The sequence below is a fragment of the Bufo bufo genome, chromosome 8 (genome assembly GCF_905171765.1).
Source record: "Bufo bufo chromosome 8, aBufBuf1.1, whole genome shotgun sequence".
NCBI lineage: Eukaryota > Metazoa > Chordata > Amphibia > Anura > Bufonidae > Bufo > Bufo bufo.
The window spans coordinates 191,828,110-191,846,695 of record NC_053396.1 but is presented as its reverse complement, the minus strand read 5'-3'; positions in this window follow the sequence as shown (position 1 = coordinate 191,846,695).

Below are 18,586 nucleotides of genomic sequence, written 5' to 3'. Positions count from 1 at the left end.
GCCGACTAGAGTACACAAGGTATGTGGGGCGGGCATCTATCAGCTGATTGCCATAAATATTGATTAGGTCACAGTTACCGAGGATATGGCATGTGACACTCCTTCTGATAAAGAACAGGGAGGACTGAGCTATGGGATCAGCAGCAGAGTTGTCTCGTAGAGTACAACTCTATACATGGATAGTACAGTGCCTTGAAAAAGAAGAAAGCCAAAGTCACAAGAAGTCCCATTTGCAGTTTGCCACCAGCCATGTAGAGGACACAATCTGACTGAGCTTGAGCTATTTTGCCAAGAAGAATGGGCAAAGATTTAGCCTTAAAATGTGCAAAGCTGGTAGAGACATACTCCAAACGACTGGTGGTCCTACAAAGTATTGACTCAGAAGGGGGGGGGGGGGCTGAATACAAACGCCCGTCACACTTTCCAGATTTTTTTTAAATTAAATAAATCATTTTCTTTTCACTTCACACATACTTGCTACTTTGTGTTGGTCTATCAGATAAAATCCCAATAAAATACATTTAGGTTTGCGGGTGTAACATAGAAAAATGTGGAAAAGTTCAAGGGGTACGAATACTTTTTCAAGGCACCGTACAACTTTCTGATATTGTAAAGCTCGAATATAAAGATTAGCGGCTCACATGAGGGACTCCTATGGACTCGGTGCACTCCTCTAGAATCACCCGGATCCAAAAGGTAAAAATGAATCTAATGTATGAGGGGCACTCAAATATCTGAGAGCTCTGGACAACGGACAACAATATATACCATAAAAACAATATTTATTGAACACCACTAAAATGCCCCTATAGACCATGAAAACATAATAGACTTTCGGCGCATCAACCAGTCAATTGTGAATTGCTGGTAAGCATAAAGCACAGAATCATATAAATCCACTGTTAGAAGTGGCTTGAAAGTACTCAGGTATTGGAGCAGTATCTTAGGTGACTGTCATATATTGCACACCTTATTGCCGCATTTAGAGTCAATAATATGTAAATTGGTGTAAAATGTCCCAATAAAAAACCTAGTAAAAAATTTAAAAATGCTGCTTAAGAATGTCCCGTATTGGTATGGACCACTTATCATATAAATATGTCCATCTCCTTTAGGCTACTTTCACACCTGCGTTTAGGTGCGGATCCGTCTGGTATCTGCACAGTTCAGAACGGATCCGTTTGCATTACCATGAACAAAAAATAAATTTTGTTCATGATAATGCAAACGGATCCGTTTTGACTTACATTGAAAGTCAATGGGAGGCGGATCCGTTTTCAATTGCACCATATTGTGTCAAGTAAAAACTGATCCGTCCCCATTGACTTACATTGTAAGTCAGGACGGATCCGTTTGGCTCAGTTTCGTCAGACGGACATCAAAACGCTGCAAGCAGTATTTTGGTGTCCGCCTCCAGAGCGGAATGGAGACAGAACGGAGGCAAACGGATCCTTATCTATTCAGAATGCATTGGGGCTAAACTGATCTGTTTGAGCCTTGAAACGGATCTCACAGGCGGACCCAGAAACGGCAATGTGAAAGTAGCCTTAGTACACAGCGTAATCCAAATCTCCAATCAGACAGTAATGGGTATTAAGTATAAATAGCAATGTAATCGGTATTATACAGGGTGGGCCATTTATATGGATACACCTTAATAAAATGAGAATGGTTGGTGATATTAACTTCCTGTTTGTGGCACATTAGTATATGTGAGGGGGGAAACTTTTCAAGATGGGTGGTGACCATGGTGGCCATTTTGAAGTCGGCCATTTTGAATCCAACTTTTGTTTTTTCAATAGGAAGAGGGTCATGTGACACATCAAACTTATTGGGAATTTCACAAGAAAAACAATGGTGTGCTTGGTTTTAACGTAACTTTATTCTTTCATGAGTTATTTACAAGTTTCTGACCACTTATAAAATGTGTTCAATGTGCTGCCCATTGTGTTGGATTGTCAATGCAACCCTCTTCTCCCACTCTTCACACACTGATAGCAACACCGCAGGAGAAATGCTAGCACAGGCTTCCAGTACCCGTAGTTTCAGGTTCTGCACATCTCGTATCTTCACAGCTTAGACGATTGCCTTCAGATGATACGAGATGTGCAGCACCTGAAACTACGGATACTGGAAGCCTGTGCTAGCATTTCTCCTGCGGTGTTGCCATCAGTGTGTGAAGAGTGGGAGAAGAGGGTTGCATTGACAATCCAACACAATGGGCAGCACATTGAACACATTTTATAAGTGGTCAGAAACTTGCAAATAACTCATGAAAGAATAAAGTTACATTAAAACCAAGCACACCATTTTTTTTTCTTGTGAAATTCCCAATAAGTTTGATGTGTCAAATGACCCTCTTCTTATTGAAAAAACAAAAGTTGGATTCAAAATGGCCGACTTCAAAATGGCCGCCATGGTCACCACCTATCTTGAAAAGTTTTCCCCCTCACATATACTAATGTGCCACAAACAGGAAGTTAATATCACCAACCATTCCCATTTTATTAAGGTGTATCCATATAAATGGCCCACCCTGTACATAACCACCAGGCTTGTGAGCAATTGCCAAGTGTCTTCGTTCCCCACCGCCCGGACCTACTACGGTGTCCCGTGTGGTCTCGCGGTTGTAGCGCGGCGTCCCACGTGACCTGGCGGCGTCTCACGTGACTTGAATGTATCCACATGACCAGCGCAAGCTGCGCTGTGGGGAAATGGGTAATCAGCTGAGTATTCCACTTGAGACCTGCAACCGGACCTCTGTAAACGTCTGAATTTAGATGGAGATGTTCTGTTTAACTTGCATATTTGGCAGCCTATTGTAATGTCCATAATACAGTGCTTGCTGGGCCCCTCCGACCAGACGCGTTTCGGGGTAACACCCCTTCTTCAGTGGTAGTGTCAGCAAGCAAAAATGTGACATATTTATACCCTAATCCAGGTTGAAAAGGATGATGGGACAATGGTGTATCGTAAATTCTGGCATGGAATAATTGCGGCCATACCACATATAAAATTTTTATACGTGCTCGATTTTCCTTTTTCAATTCTCACACCAAAGGCTATACACGATCGTATGCAGTGGCCAGGTTTGGGGTGGCCCCAATGCTACGCTTGGATCCCCGGACACCGTCGAGGTGTCATCATGTGTTGCTGCTCTCCAGAAAGGATGGAAAGGCGTAGTGCGCCCGACAGGAAATAGGTCCAGAGGGTCAGGGTCTGCCATAAACCAGTGTGCTTCTTTACTGGAGGAATTCAAGTGTAAAACAATACAGGCGAGACATAGGACTGGATTCTCCAGTCTCCTACCTGGCAGAAGAAGGGTTTAATGCTATGGAAAGGCCTGAGCTAGCTGTCCCTCTCTCTCTCAGACGGCTGGAACCAAGCTGGTGAATCAGTGTCTGTGAGTATCACCACCTCAGCGTCTTCTTCTGGTCACTCAAGTACGCTGGGAGAGTCTCCTCTTCTTAGCACTGTTCCCTAACTGCAGAACACTAGGGGCTCTGTCTGCTCTCCTTATATACAGTCAGGTCCATAAATATTGGGACATCTACACAATTCTAACATTTTTGGCTCTATACACCACCACAATGGATTGAAAATGAAACGAACAATGTGCTTTAACTGCAGACTGTCAGCTTTAATTTGAGGGTATTTACATCCAAATCAGGTAAACGGTGTAGGAATTACAACAGTTTGCATATGTGCCTCCCACTTGTTAAGGGACCAAAAGTAATGGGACAATTGGCTTCTCAGCTGTTCCATGGCCGGGTGTGTGTTATTCCCTCATTATCCCAATTTCAATGAGCAGATAAAAGGTCCAGAGTTCATTTCAAGTGTGCTATTTGCATTTGGAATCTGTTGCTGTCAACTCTCAAGATGAGATCCAAAGAGCTGTCACTATCAGTGAAGCAAGCCATCATAAGGCTGAAAAAACAAAACAAACCCATCAGAGAGATAGCAAAAACATTAGGCGTGGCCAAAACAACTGTTTGGAACAGTCTTAAAAAGAAGGAACGCACCGGTGAGCTCAGCAACACCAAAAGACCCGGAAGACCACGGAAAACAACTGTGGTGGATGACCGAAGAATTCTTTGCCTGGTGAAGAAAACACCCTTTACAACAGTTGGCCAGATCAAGAACACTGTCCAGGAGGTAGGTGTATGCGTGTCAAAGTCAACAATCATGAGAAGACTTCATCAGAGTGAATACAGAGGGTTCACCACAAGATGTAAACCATTGGTGAGTCTCAAAAACAGGAAGGCCAGATTAGAGTTTGCCAAACGACATCTAAAAAAGCCTTCACAGTTCTGGAACAACATCCTATGGACAGATGAGACCAAGATCAACTTGTACCAGAGTGATGGGAAGAGAAGAGTATGGAGAAGGAAAGGAACTGCTCATGATCCTAAGCATACCACCTCATCAGTGAAGCATGGTGGTGGTAGTGTCATGGCGTGGGCATGTATGGCTGCCAATGGAACTGATTCTCTTGTATTTATTGATGATGTGACTGCTGACAAAAGCAGCAGGATGAATTCTGAAGTGTTTCAGGCAATATTATCTGCCCATATTCAGCCAAATACTTCAGAACACATTGGACGGTGAAAGTATCCTTTCCTTCTCAATGCACCTTGATTCCTTTCTTTGTCCTCGAAGACAGGCCCGGAGAACTATCAGTGACACATGCAATATGATGTCAGTAACAGCTCTGTTTATTCTTGACCATATGGGCTTTTTATACATCCATACATCCATACATACAAGAACAGCTGCGGCTCTCGTTACAATAGTGCTGGCTAGGAACAGTTCCATATACAGACAGAAGGTCAATGTAAATATATATTCTCCCTCTAGTATGATGTCACCCAACCTCCTGTCCTTCATACAGATCATATAGCTTATTCTATTTAACCCTTCAATCCCCTCTTAAGTCATGAATATGACTTATCTTTTTTCTCTCATATTGAGGTAAGTAGCATATGATTGTCCAGGGTCTGTGGGTTTTGGACACATTACACAAAACATCTGTATGAGGGAAGGGATACATTGGATACAACAACATATGACAATCAAGGAAGCAATTATAATTATAATACTGATCAATAATGTTCTTAACCAACTCAAATCCGGCAGCCAGCTCAATAACCAGTCCCACCAAGAGGATGAATCAACATCTTTCTTGATATTATTAGCAATTTCATGTAATGCTTGAATATTGGACTGAATTGATCTGGAATGATCAGATAAATTAAAGCAACACATTCCTTTAAAATCTTGACATCCTATATTATGTTTAAGTAACAGATAATCCACAGCAAATCTAGTTTCTAGCACTGCTCCTCTTACGCCTTGTATATCTAAAAGCATGTCTGATAAGGCGATAGAGGTATGATTCAGAGATTTAGCTAAGTCACATGCAATAGAATTTATAGTATGAGTATTATATATAGCCAGTCCAGGCACTCCTAATATAGAGGCGCCCAAACTTGTATATTCTGTATGGCTGAGAAGGGGTAAAGTAGAGTCACAGTCTTCTGATAAAGTCTTGGTAACTGATCTGTAAGCTCTCCTGATAGGGGGTTGACTGGGAAGGGACAAAGTCAGCCTGGAGAACGCACAAGGACCTCCAATAACATTAGCAGGAATGTAATTGTAAGTGCTGTTACCACAAGACAAAAACCATCCCTTAGGGAGCATTATACAGGGAGTGCAGAATTATTAGGCAAGTTGTATTTTTGAGGATTAATTTTATTATTGAACAACAACCATGTTCTCAATGAACCCCAAAAACTCATTAATATCAAAGCTGAATATTTTTGGAAGTAGTTTTTAGTTTGTTTTTAGTTTTAGCTATTTTAGGGGGATATCTGTGTGTGCAGGTGACTATTACTGTGCATAATTATTAGGCAACTTAACAAAAAACAAATATATACCCATTTCAATTATTTATTTTTACCAGTGAAACCAATATAACATCTCAACATTCACAAATATACATTTCTGACATTCAAAAACAAAACAAAAACAAATCAGTGACCAATATAGCCACCTTTCTTTGCAAGGACACTCAAAAGCCTGCCATCCATGGATTCTGTCAGTGTTTTGATCTGTTCACCATCAACATTGCGTGCAGCAGCAACCACAGCCTCCCAGACACTGTTCAGAGAGGTGTACTGTTTTCCCTCCTTGTAAATCTCACATTTGATGATGGACCACAGGTTCTCAATAGGTTCAGATCAGGTGAACAAGGAGGCCATGTCATTAGATTTTCTTCTTTTATACCCTTTCTTGCCAGCCACGCTGTGGAGTACTTGGACGCGTGTGATGGAGCATTGTCCTGCATGAAAATCATGTTTTTCTTGAAGGATGCAGACTTCTTCCTGTACCACTGCTTGAAGAAGGTGTCTTCCAGAAACTGGCAGTAGGACTGGGAGTTGAGCTTGACTCCATCCTCAACCCGAAAAGGCCCCACAAGCTCATCTTTGATGATACCAGCCCAAACCAGTACTCCACCTCCACCTTGCTGGCGTCTGAGTCGGACTGGAGCTCTCTGCCCTTTACCAATCCAGCCACGGGCCTATCCATCTGGCCCATCAAGACTCACTCTCATTTCATCAGTCCATAAAACCTTAGAAAAATCAGTCTTGAGATATTTCTTGGCCCAGTCTTGACGTTTCAGCTTGTGTGTCTTGTTCAGTGGTGGTCGTCTTTCAGCCTTTCTTACCTTGGCCATGTCTCTGAGTATTGCACACCTTGTGCTTTTGGGCACTCCAGTGATGTTGCAGCTCTGAAATATGGCCAAACCGGTGGCAAGTGGCATCTTGGCAGCTGCACGCTTGACTTTTCTCAGTTCATGGGCAGTTATTTTGCGCCTTGGTTTTTCCACACGCTTCTTGCGACCCTGTTGACTATTTTGAATGAAACGCTTGATTGTTTGATGATCACGCTTCAGAAGCTTTGCAATTTTAAGAGTGCTGCATCCCTCTGCAAGATATCTCACTATTTTTGACTTTTCTGAGCCTGTCAAGTCCTTCTTTTGACCCATTTTGCCAAAGGAAAGTTGCCTAATAATTATGCACACCTGATATAGGGTGTTGATGTCATTAGACCACACCCCTTCTCATTACAGAGATGCACATCACCTAATATGCTTAATTGGTAGTAGGCTTTCGAGCCTATACAGCTTGGAGTAAGACAACATGCATAAAGAGGATGATGAGGTCAAAATACTCATTTGCCTAATAATTCTGCGCACACTGTATTATAGATAAAACTGGGAGTCACAATGGTCTTATTACAACTCATGGAATTATCCAGGGAGCTAGCAAGTCTACTATTCTTTTTACAAGTGTCGTCAATATAATCATATACACTATTCTTAGGTAATCCACTTTTTATGTCTCTATTATCACAATATAAAGTCATATCCTGGGAAAAGGTAAAACAAGTCTCTGCTGCAGTCACGTTAATAGTAGTTATTCTAATATTATCCCTGCTATTTCCTAATTTCTGACACTCCCCACAGAAGTCATACAAGGGAATAAAGGATTGTGTATTGTTAGCCATCGCCCAGACTTCAAGGAGGGATTCATCAGGTGTAGGCACAGCAATAACACATGTTTGTATAAGATCCCGTGGGCTCTGTAAGTCTTTAAGGCACAATGAACTAACATTTAGGGCATTTGCCATCCTGACTATACTATTCTGTTCAGAATAAAAGTGGACGGGAGCAAAGGGATCTTGCTCCTGAGCTCTTCTATATACTGGCCGATTATTTGGTGCACCGCAGAAGAAACTCATCTCATCTGGGTGATAAATACATGTAGTAATAAGCCAGACTGGCAAGAAAACACAAAGATTAATAATTATCAGCAGACAAACAAATCTCCCAGAATATTGTGGGGTCATCATCTTCAGCCTGTGGCAAGGCACTTTTCAGGGAAACTTCTTCTGAGCTCCCCTCTTTGTTCAGGGAATTCACACCTGCTTCACCCTCTTTATCTTTGTCTGTCACCGGAGAAGAAGCCTCAGGGACCCTTTTCACTCTGCTAGCGTGAATCCAGATTGGAGCCTCTTCTGTGAGAATCGTTGTTCTGGTGACTGCTACCACTCGGGTGGGTGGTCCAAACGGGAACTCAGTCTGTTTTCGTCCTTTTGCCAGGCGCTGGACTATCACCACGTCTCCTGGTTGGAAAGGATGCGTAGGTTCCTGTGGAGAGAAAGGAGAGGCACGAGCAACATCTCGTTCAATTTGATCTAAAGTTTCTATAAGTTTCCTCACATATTCTGCCTGTACGTACCACTTCTAGATCCCCTTTTTCTATCACAGGGGTCTTTGGACCCCAAGGGGTGGGGAAGGGTCTTCCCATTAGGACATCAAATGGTGAGTAACCAGTATTCTTATTAGGCTGCATCCTAATTTCTGCTAGGGCTATAGGCAAGAACTTTTTCCAATTAGTGAATGTGCCTCCAGTAATTTTCCTTATTTTCTCTTTAATTGTTCTATTCATTCTTTCTACTACCCCTGAACTCTGCGGGTGATAAGGAAGATGATTCTTCCAGTCAATCCTAAGGGCTTTGAAAAGCTCCTTACATACCCTGGACGCAAAAGCTGGGCCATTATCTGAGTCAATTTGAACAGGACACCCCCATCTAGGGATGATCTCCTGTAGCAAAATTTTTACCACAATTTGTGCGGTTTCATTGGTGGTAGGAAAGACCTCCGGCCATCTAGAGAACATATCCACAATTACAAGGGCATACTCCTGCTTTCTTCCTGTCTTTGGGATATGGGTGAAGTCAATTTGTAAGTGAGTGAATGGTGAAGTTGGGTAATTCAGATGCTGGTGTTGGGCCTTCTTTGAATTATTTGGGTTGTTTCTGAGACATATAATACACCGTGAAACATAAGATTGTACCTTTGATCTAAAAAATCTCTCCGAATGAGGTCAGTGGTTGCCTGTGCTGCCCTATGGCCAAGACCATGATACTGTGCAATTAAAATCAGGGAGCTTGCAACTGGGATACATGGCTTCCCCTCTTTGCAGATAAAACCCGTATTAGGGTCTTGTACTGCACCTACCGACTGCCATTCTATTTTGTCACTACTGGTAGCCAAATCCTGGAGGCTGAGCAATAGATTGTCAGTAAGGGTAATGTCTGGAACTAGGGAGGGCATTTGAACTGTTGCTGCCGTTCTACTAGCAGCCTCTTTTGCTGCCTGATCAGCTAGGGCATTCCCTTTAGCTATGTGCGTTTGTAGACCAGTATGTGCCTTACAATGGATAATAGCAACTTTGCTTGGTAATTGGATGGCGGCCAGGAGATCATGTACTAGGGTGAGATGTGAGATTTGTCTCCCATCTGCAGCTATGAAGCCTCTCCTCTGCCAGATTACCCCATGATCATGTACAACCCCAAAGGCATACTTGGAATCGGTGTATACATGTACACCTTTCCCCTCAAAAAGACAACAAGCTCTAGTGAGGGCAATCAGTTCAGCTGCTTGGTCCGACTGAAAAGGTATAGGATTCGATTCCAGTATAACATCAGGGAGCTGAACCACAGCGTATCCTGCATGATAAGTGTTGTCATTAGGGCGGGAACAAGATCCATCCACAAAAATATCAGGTGCTCCTTCAATGGGTGTGGACTGTAAGTCAGGCCTAGGTGAGGTATGTTCATGTATAAGTTCAGTACATACATTGGGAGGAGGCAAATCATCCTGCTCTCCCTTGTAGCCAAGTAGGGCATTCAGTATAGCCATTGGACCGAATGTGGGTGCTGAGTATTTGATATGAAGTTGAGGATTAGATAGCAACAAAACTTCATATCCACTCAGTCTTTGTGCTGACCTATGTTGTGTATGTATGTTCTTCAATAGGGCCTGGACATTGTGTGAGGTATGCAGAGTGGTGGGATGACCTAGGGTGATAGGCGTGGCCATCTCAGCGACCATAGCACAAGCTGCCAAACTCCTGAGACACGCAGGCATGCCCTGAACCTGTACGGGAACCACTTTTGAGAAAAAAGCAACAGGGCGGAATTTGCCTCCATGATCCTGCGCCAGGACTCCTGCCATGGTTTTACAATTGTCCCTGGCAAATAAGTGAAACATCACTCCATAGTCGGGTAGGCCCAAACCAGGACTTGAAACCATTGCACATTTCAAATGACTAAAAGCTTGTAACATTTCATCAGACCATTTAATGAAGTCAGGCATATCAGTATGAGTGGCTTGTCTCAGAATATTATCATAGTAGGAACAATCAGCAATCCATTGGCAGCAGTAACCAATCATGCCAAGAAAGGTCAACATGTCTTTCTTGGTTTGTGGGCGGGGCAGATCCAGTTCGGCGGTAATTCTGGCATGGCTGATTTTTCTCTCACCTTTAGGCCTCATGCACACGACCGTTGTGTGCACCCGTGGCCGTTGTGCCGTTTTCCGTTTTTTTTTTCGCGGACCCATCGACGTTCAATGGGTCCGTGGAAAAATCGGAAAATGCACCGTTTTGCAGCCGCATCCGTGATCCGTGTTTCCTGGCCGTGAAAAAAATATGACCTGTCCTATTTTTTTCACGGTCAACGGTTCACGGACCCATTCAAGTCAATGGGTCCGTGAAAGAACACGGATGCACACAAGATTGGCATCCGTGTCCGTGATCCGTGGCCGTAGGTTAGTTTTTATACAGACGGATCCGAAGATCCGTCTGCATAAAGCTTTTTCAAAGCTGAGTTTTCACTTCGTGAAAACTCAGAACCGACAGTATATTCTAACACAGAAGCGTTCCCATGGTGATGGGGACGCTTCTAGTTAGAATACACTACAAACTGTGTACAAGACTGCCCCCTGCTGCCTGGCAGCACCCGATCTCTTACAGGGGGCCGTGATCAGCACAATTAACCCCTTTAGGTGCGGCAATAGTACAATAGTAGAAGATTCATACTTACCTGCTGCTGCTATGTTCGTGTCCGGCCGGGAGCTCCTCCTACTGGTAAGTGACAGCCTCAGGTCTGTGCGGCGCATTGCTAAATGAACTGTCACTTACCAGTAGGAGGAGCTCCCGGCCGGACACAGACATCGCAGCTCCCAGGTAAGTATGAATCTTTTACTATTGTACTATTGCTAGTAACCAGCTGCCACCAATGATCGGGGAGGGGGGGGGGGAGATGGGAGGCCGCACACTGGCCACCAATGTTGTATAGAGGGAGGGGGGGCCGATGGGGGGCGCACACTGTGCCACCAACGATCTATTACAATAGAGGGAGGAAGGGGGGGGGCCGCACTGGCCACCAATGATATTCAAACTGGGGAGGGGGGGTCTGCCCCCTGCTGCCTGGCAGCCCTGATCTCTTACAGGGGGATATGATAGTACAATTAACCCCATGGGAACGCCTCTGTGTTAGAATATACTGTCGGAAATGAGGTTTCACGATCTAACTCATATCCGACAGTATATTCTAACATAGAGGCGTTCCCATGGTGATGGGGACGCTTCAAGTTAAAATATACCATCGGATTGGAGAAAACTCCGATCCGATGGTATAAAAGGGACTCCAGACTTTACATTGAAAGTCAATGGGGACGGATCCGTTTGAAATGGCACCATATTGTGTCAACGTCAAACGGATCCGTCCCCATTGACTTGCATTGTAATTCAGGACGGATCCGTTTGGCTCCGCACGGCCAGGCGGACACCAAAACGACTTTTTTTTCATGTCCGTGGATCCTCCAAAAATCAAGGAAGACCCACGGACGAAAAAACGGTCACGGATCACGGACCTACGGACCCCGTTTTTGCGGACCGTGAAAAAAAAACGTTCGTGTGCATGAGGCCTTACTGAGAACAAAGCCCAAATACTCAAAACTTTCCATACACCATTGTAATTTTTTCCTAGAAACTTTGTGACCACATTCACATAACCACAGTAATAAACTAACACAGTCTGCCTGGCAGGCCTCTCGAGTAGAACTACATATGAGGAGATCGTCCACATATTGTAGAAGGACAGAACCATGAAGGGCAGTCCAAGGGCGCAGTGTATCTTGGAGGACAATGGAGTAGACTACTGGGGAGTCTACATAACCCTGAGGCATTCTAAACCAAGTATACTGGCGAAATTTTAATGTGAAAGCAAAAAGTGGCCGTGTCTCCTTGTCAACTGGGACAGAAAAAAATGCATTCTTTAAATCAATAACAGAGAAAACTCTGCATGGGCAGGAATAGCTGATAGCAGAGATGGTACGTCTGGAACCATACGGGCTATAGGCAGGCCCGGACTGGCCATAGGGCAGACCGGGCATTTGCCCGGTGGGCCGGGCCGCCTGCCTCAGGGCTCGAGTCGAGGGGGAACAGGTGGGAACCATGGGTGTAGGAAGCGGGGGGGACGAATCCCCCCCAGGAAATAATGCGGGGGGGACAGGTTTGGTCAAATATCCCCCAGCGGCAGTGTGTGCGGCGGGGCAAGCACTGAGATGAGCGCTTCTATTGTGGAAGCAAAGTGCTCATCTCCATAGTGATCTCTCTGTATCGCCGTCCTCAGGACAGCCTTACAAACAGAAGGCTGTGTGGAGGAGCAGGGCAGGGAGGTGTGTCCCTTTCCTGTTCCTCTGATAGGCTGCCGGCACTACTAGGCCGGCAGCCTATCAGAGGCCGGCGTAGGCAGCACGATGACGTCATCGCGCCGCCTGAGCCGTACAGCGCTGGTGTCGGGACACAGGCCGGAAGAGGCCTGCATCACATCTCTCCAAAGAGGTAAGTATAAGTGTTAATTTTTTTTTAAACTATATACAATACTTCGTTTTTTTACTGGCACATAATGGGGGGGCCCTGTTATTACTGGCACATAATGGGGGGCCCTGTTATTACTGGCACATAATGGGGGGGGGGCCCTGGTATTACTGGCACATGATTGGGGGAGCCCTGGTATTACTGGCCCATAATTGGGGGGGGCCCTGGTATTACTGGCACATGATTGGGGGGGCCCTGTTATTACTGACACATGATTGGGGGGCCCTTTTATTACTGGCACATGATTAGGGGGGGGGGGGTCTGGTATTACTGGCACATGATTGGGGGGGCCCTGGTATTACTGGCACATGATTGGGGGGGGGGTCTGGTATTACTGGCAGATGATTGGGGGGGCTGTTATTACTGGCAGATGATTGGGGGGGCTGTTATTACTGGCTGATGAGAGGCGCTGGGGGGGATGATGAGAGGCACTGGGGGGGGCTGATGAGAGGCACTGTGGGGCTGATGACAGGCACTGGGGGGCTGATGAGAGGCACTGGGGGGCTGATGAGAGGCACTGGGGGCTGCTTGAAAGGCACTGGGGGCTGCTATGAGGCATGGGGCTCTTATCTGAGGTCTGATTGGGGGTCATTCATATTGGGGTCTGAGCTGAGGTGTGATCTGAGGTCTTATTAACATTGGGGATCTTATTGGGGTTGTTAGCTGAGGTCTGATTAACATTGGGGGTCTGATTGGTGGTCTGACCTGAGGTGTAATGAAAAAAATTTTTTTCTTATTGTCCCCCTCTAAAACCTAGCTGCGTCTTATGGTCCGGTGCGTCTAATAGGGCAAAAAATACAGTACTCGCTTGCTCCAGCCGACCTCCCCTGCCCTTTGCGAACGCTTACGCGGAGGCACTTGGGGGAGTTCCCACACTTTTTTTTCCCAGGACTTGACCCCTGGTTAGCCTGATTGTGTTCGGCCAGGCACGGCCGCTATTCCCGGGCACGGCCGCTATTCCATTTCCCGGGCACGGCCGTTATGCCCGATGCACATGTTGAGGTAGCTCCTCCCTCTCATTGCCGGGCTCAGAGGCCGAGCAGGCAGATGTAAACGAGCGTTGGTCATCTGAGCAGGCTGATGCATACTGCACTAGTACCTGACTGACCGGCGCTCGTTTACATCTGTCTGCTCTGCCTCTGATAACATGTTATCACCTGTGTCAGCATTCTCTGCTACCAACAAAGCTTTCAATTTGGAGAGGAAATTGCGTATCACAGCAGACTTCCTAGCCTTAAGAGTATTGTCTTTGACAGACCAGGAAAAAGCTGTCAGTGAGGTGGTGTTGTGGTTCGCCTGTGAACGGAATTCGTGGTATTTGCCAGAGTTGCTGGAGAACTGTGAGTGCTATTTCGGGGGCACTGACCTGTACAGGGTGTGGAGGATGGGGAGGTTGAGATCCACTGAGGATATTATAAGACTTTTCTGTAGCTTCCTATATTGTTGCAAGGTCTGTATGTTGGTTGTTGCAAAGCTTGTGTTTAGGATGAAGCCTTCCTATCTTACTGGTGGCTGGCCCTGCCCCTCAATTGTCTTTCCGGTTTTGGCTCCACCCCTAGACTACAAGGGGGTGGGGCCTGTTGGGGGTCATGTGATTGGGCTGCTCAGTCAAAAATGCCCAGGCCTATTTTTTGTCCCAGTCCGGCCCTGGCTATAGGTATGATCTGTGCATTTACCGCTCTAAGATCCTGGACAAACCGAAAGGTATTATCTGCCTTTCTCACTAGGTTAATAGGTGTATTATAGGGGGAGATAATTTCCTCAATAACCCCTGCCTCTAGGAATTCCATCAACATAGACTCAATCCCCTTTTCTTTTTCTGGGGAAAGGGGGTATTGTTTAATGTAAACAGGTGCAGCGCCGGGCTTAAACATTGCCTTATATGGTGTACTGTACAAGAGATAAGGCCCAAACCTCAGGAGGTACCGGATCAAGTAGCGGATCCTGAGGTTGGCATTCCAAATATAAAAAACAATTATCCTTTGGAACATGAATGGGCATAACTGAGGATGTGACATGTAGGTGTCCCGTCTTGCTAATCCCCAACTGCAACTTTAACAGAACAAACAAATCTCTCCCTAATAAATTCACAGGACAATTTGGAATGACCCTAAAACCAACATTGACTGGTGCTGGTATGGATGTTGGATCGAGAGAGGAGGAGTATCTGGTCAGTATCCCATTAATTCCCACAGAGGGCTCAGCATTCTCTCTTGGACCACTATAATAATCCTCACATATAGTACTACTAGTAGCACCAGAATCCACAAGAAAAGGGAGAGGACGTCCCTCTATGGTTAACACAATCAGTGGTGATTCCTTATAGTGGTTTGTGATGAGAGTGAATGCTGGGATACTGTCCCCCGGACATCCTCATTGTCTGCTGCCCCCAGGCTACGGGAAAACGAGGGGTATTATTCTGGGGCTGTGGCAGTGGTGGGGTAAGATCTCAGATCTGAGCTTGTGGGTAAGGTTGGGTGCCTTGAGATAGGGTATCATTTGGGGCATGTTGCCTGAGTGGGTAAGGGCATTGACTGATCCAGTGGTCAGTCTTACCACAATTAAAGCAACCTGCAGGACGATTTCTATTATTCCCTCCTCTCCCAGAGCATGGCCCTCCACTCCGTCTTCTGCCACTTCCCATATTGAGCTGATTTGAGGGACAATTCCTATCCTGAGTTTGGTAATGGGCCTCTTTAGGTCTTACTATTTCAAAACAACCCACCGTATCTTTCTCCAGTAACTTATTTTTGAATTGATCTTTATTAAGACTAGGCCATACGGAGATCATTTGTTTAACGGTAAGCTGGAGATGTGGCTGTAGATTGGTAAGGAAAGTCTGAATGAGCATAGAATGCATATTATCCCGAATACTCATTCCTGCCTCCAGACTCCAAACTTCATTGAACCTCTTCCAAAAGTCTATAACAGACTCTCCTGATTTTTGTTTACAGGCTACAGCAGTCGGCACTTTCACACTTAATTTCTTCCCACATTGTGTCTATGCCTGCCTCAGTATTTAATTTATAATTTCCAGCAGGCGTATTCGGAGGCTCTATAGTGCTTATAGAGGGGACCGTACTCCAATCCCAGGGGGAATTGTGTCCAACTATCCCATCTATTATAAGGCGCATATCCTCCTGAGTCAGACATCTCCCTTTACAAGCTCTCTTCAAATAATGAAATGTCCCAGATGAAGATGAAGAGGGTTTAGGGCAGTGTTTAACAATCTTATTAATATCAGCTACTTCAATAGGTTTCTTTAACAAGGTGTCCCCTACAGTCATAAAAGGGAACTGTTCCTCATGGTCACTGTCCTCATCATGATGAGGTATATGTGCAGGTTTGGGAAAATTATTTTGTGATCTAAGGCGCATGGGAGCTATGACATCCCCAGCACCAACAGCACCAGCCGCTGGATCCTGACCACTTTGATCAGGCATAGGTTGTGGCAACTGCGGAGGTGGCTGCGGGAGCTGGGGAGCTGTAGGTGGTTGGATGTTGGTAGCAGTATATGCAGCCAGTAAATCTAAGTCATCTTTTGAAAAGGATGGATATATCTGTGGGATATTTCCTAAATAGGGAGGAGGGGGCTTCTGGAGTCAACCCCTTGTCAATTCTTTTTCTAACTCATGTTTCTTTTTATATCCCTCCTGGTTCTCTGCCTTCTGTTTGTTAACCTTTTTATTTGGTCTATCATACCAATATGGTGCATAAGTAAGCCAATTTTCACCTCCCGTCTGCATATACTGCATGTCCCACTGGAGGTCTGGACCATAATATGGGTAAGCTTCAGTGTCACCCAAACATAACCCTTTTACCATATCCATATGGAAGGTGTCATTAGCCCCTTCCCGAGGGAACAAATTTATACTCGTCATCCCCTCTGTCCATCCTGCCATATTATCTACCCAGGGAGTAACTAAATAATAATCAGTCCCACAGACCCGGGCTACATAATCCTTACATGTTTCTCCTACATTCGGAGGGGGTGGAGAGACCTTTCCTTGCTTTGCACCCATTTCTTATAACTTAATTGAGAAGGAGGCAGAGTAGAAATCTCCCCAGGACTGGCTGTACTGAACCGTAAAGGCTCAGACAATTCCTGTCAACTGGTTAGAGAGGACTTATGTCTATGCTCAACTTCCTTCTCAACTGTCTATTAGTATTATCCCTTAAAACCATTACTTGCGTTCACCAGTTTCTGGGTTAGCGGGTTAATCCAGGACACACACAATAAAGTTAGTACATTTTTCACAGTATCATTTGCTGCTTACCTTCAGCTTAAAAATTACTTAATGCTTCATAACATCATAACATAACAGAAAGCATAAGAAAGCGACAGAAAAGAAGCGATAGAAATTGGGTAACAAGAGAAATCAAGGTGCAGACTCTAATTGAATTCTTCCCAAAAGAATTCCTCTTTTAAATCCTTCCCTAAAGAATTTATCTGTTAGACTTGGCCAGTAGTCTATTTATAGTCTATCTTGCCTAAAGATAGATAGTATTCCTTTCAGTGTGTCTAAAGTGGATTCAAAATAGAAGCAACCGAAAATTTTACAGAAAGCATCGGAATGTCCCCAGTCCTTAAAGACAGGAATGTTCCGTTACTTACCGAATTCCTGTATTTTCTAACCCGGACAGAGCCCCCAGCTGAAAGTATCCTTTCCTTCTCAATGCACCTTGATTCCTTTCTTTGTCCCCGAAGACAGGCCCGGAGAACTATCAGTGACACATGCAGTATGATGTCAGTAACAGCTCTGTTTATTCTTGACCATACGGGCCTTTTATACATCCATCCATCCATACAAGAACAGCTGCGGCTCTCATTACAATAGTGCTGACTAGGAACAGTTCCTTATACAGACAGAAGGTCAATGTAAATATATATTCTCCCTCTAGTATGATGTCACCCAACCTCCTGTCCTTCATACAGATCATATAGCTTATTCTATTTAACCCTTTATACGGCGCTTCACAGTGCAGATGGACAATGACCCAAAGCATACTGCAAAAGCAACCAAAGAGTTTTTTAAGGGAAAGAAGTGGAATGTTATGCAATGGCCAAGTCAATCACCTGACCTGAATCCGATTGAGCATGCATTTCACTTGCTGAAGACAAAACTGAAGGGAAAATGCCCCAAGAACAAGCAGGAACTGAAGACAGTTGCTAGAGGCCTGGCAGAGCATCACCAGGGATGGAACCCAGCGTCTGGTGATGTCTATGCGTTCCAGACTTCAGGCTGTAATTGACTGCAAAGGATTTGTAGTATTAAAAAGTGAAAGTTTGATTTATGATTATTATTCGGTCCCATTACTTCTGGCCCCTAACAAGTGGGAGGCACATATGCAAACTGTTGTAATTTCTACACTGTTCACCTGATTTGGATGTAAATACCCTCAAATTAAAGCTGACAGTCTGCAGGTAAAGCACATCTTGTTTGTTTCATTTCAAATCCACTGTGGTGGTGTATAGAGCCAAAAATGTTAGAATTGTGTTGATGTCCCAATATTTATGGACCTGACTGTACATATTATAGCTGAACTAGAACCTTTTAGTGGGAGGGGTGGAGTGGAGAAACTCAGCACAAACAAATATAATGTTACACTTTCCGTCTTTCATAGACTTGCATTAGAGCTTCAATGATACTAAATGGCAATGACACAGCAGTTTTTTTTAGACAAAAACAGGTTTTCAGACATAATAACATAGCTAAACCGGACATTCAAAAGGGTTCTTTATTCTCCAATTAAATTATATTAAGCCATTGACCTTAGCCACCCAATAGACA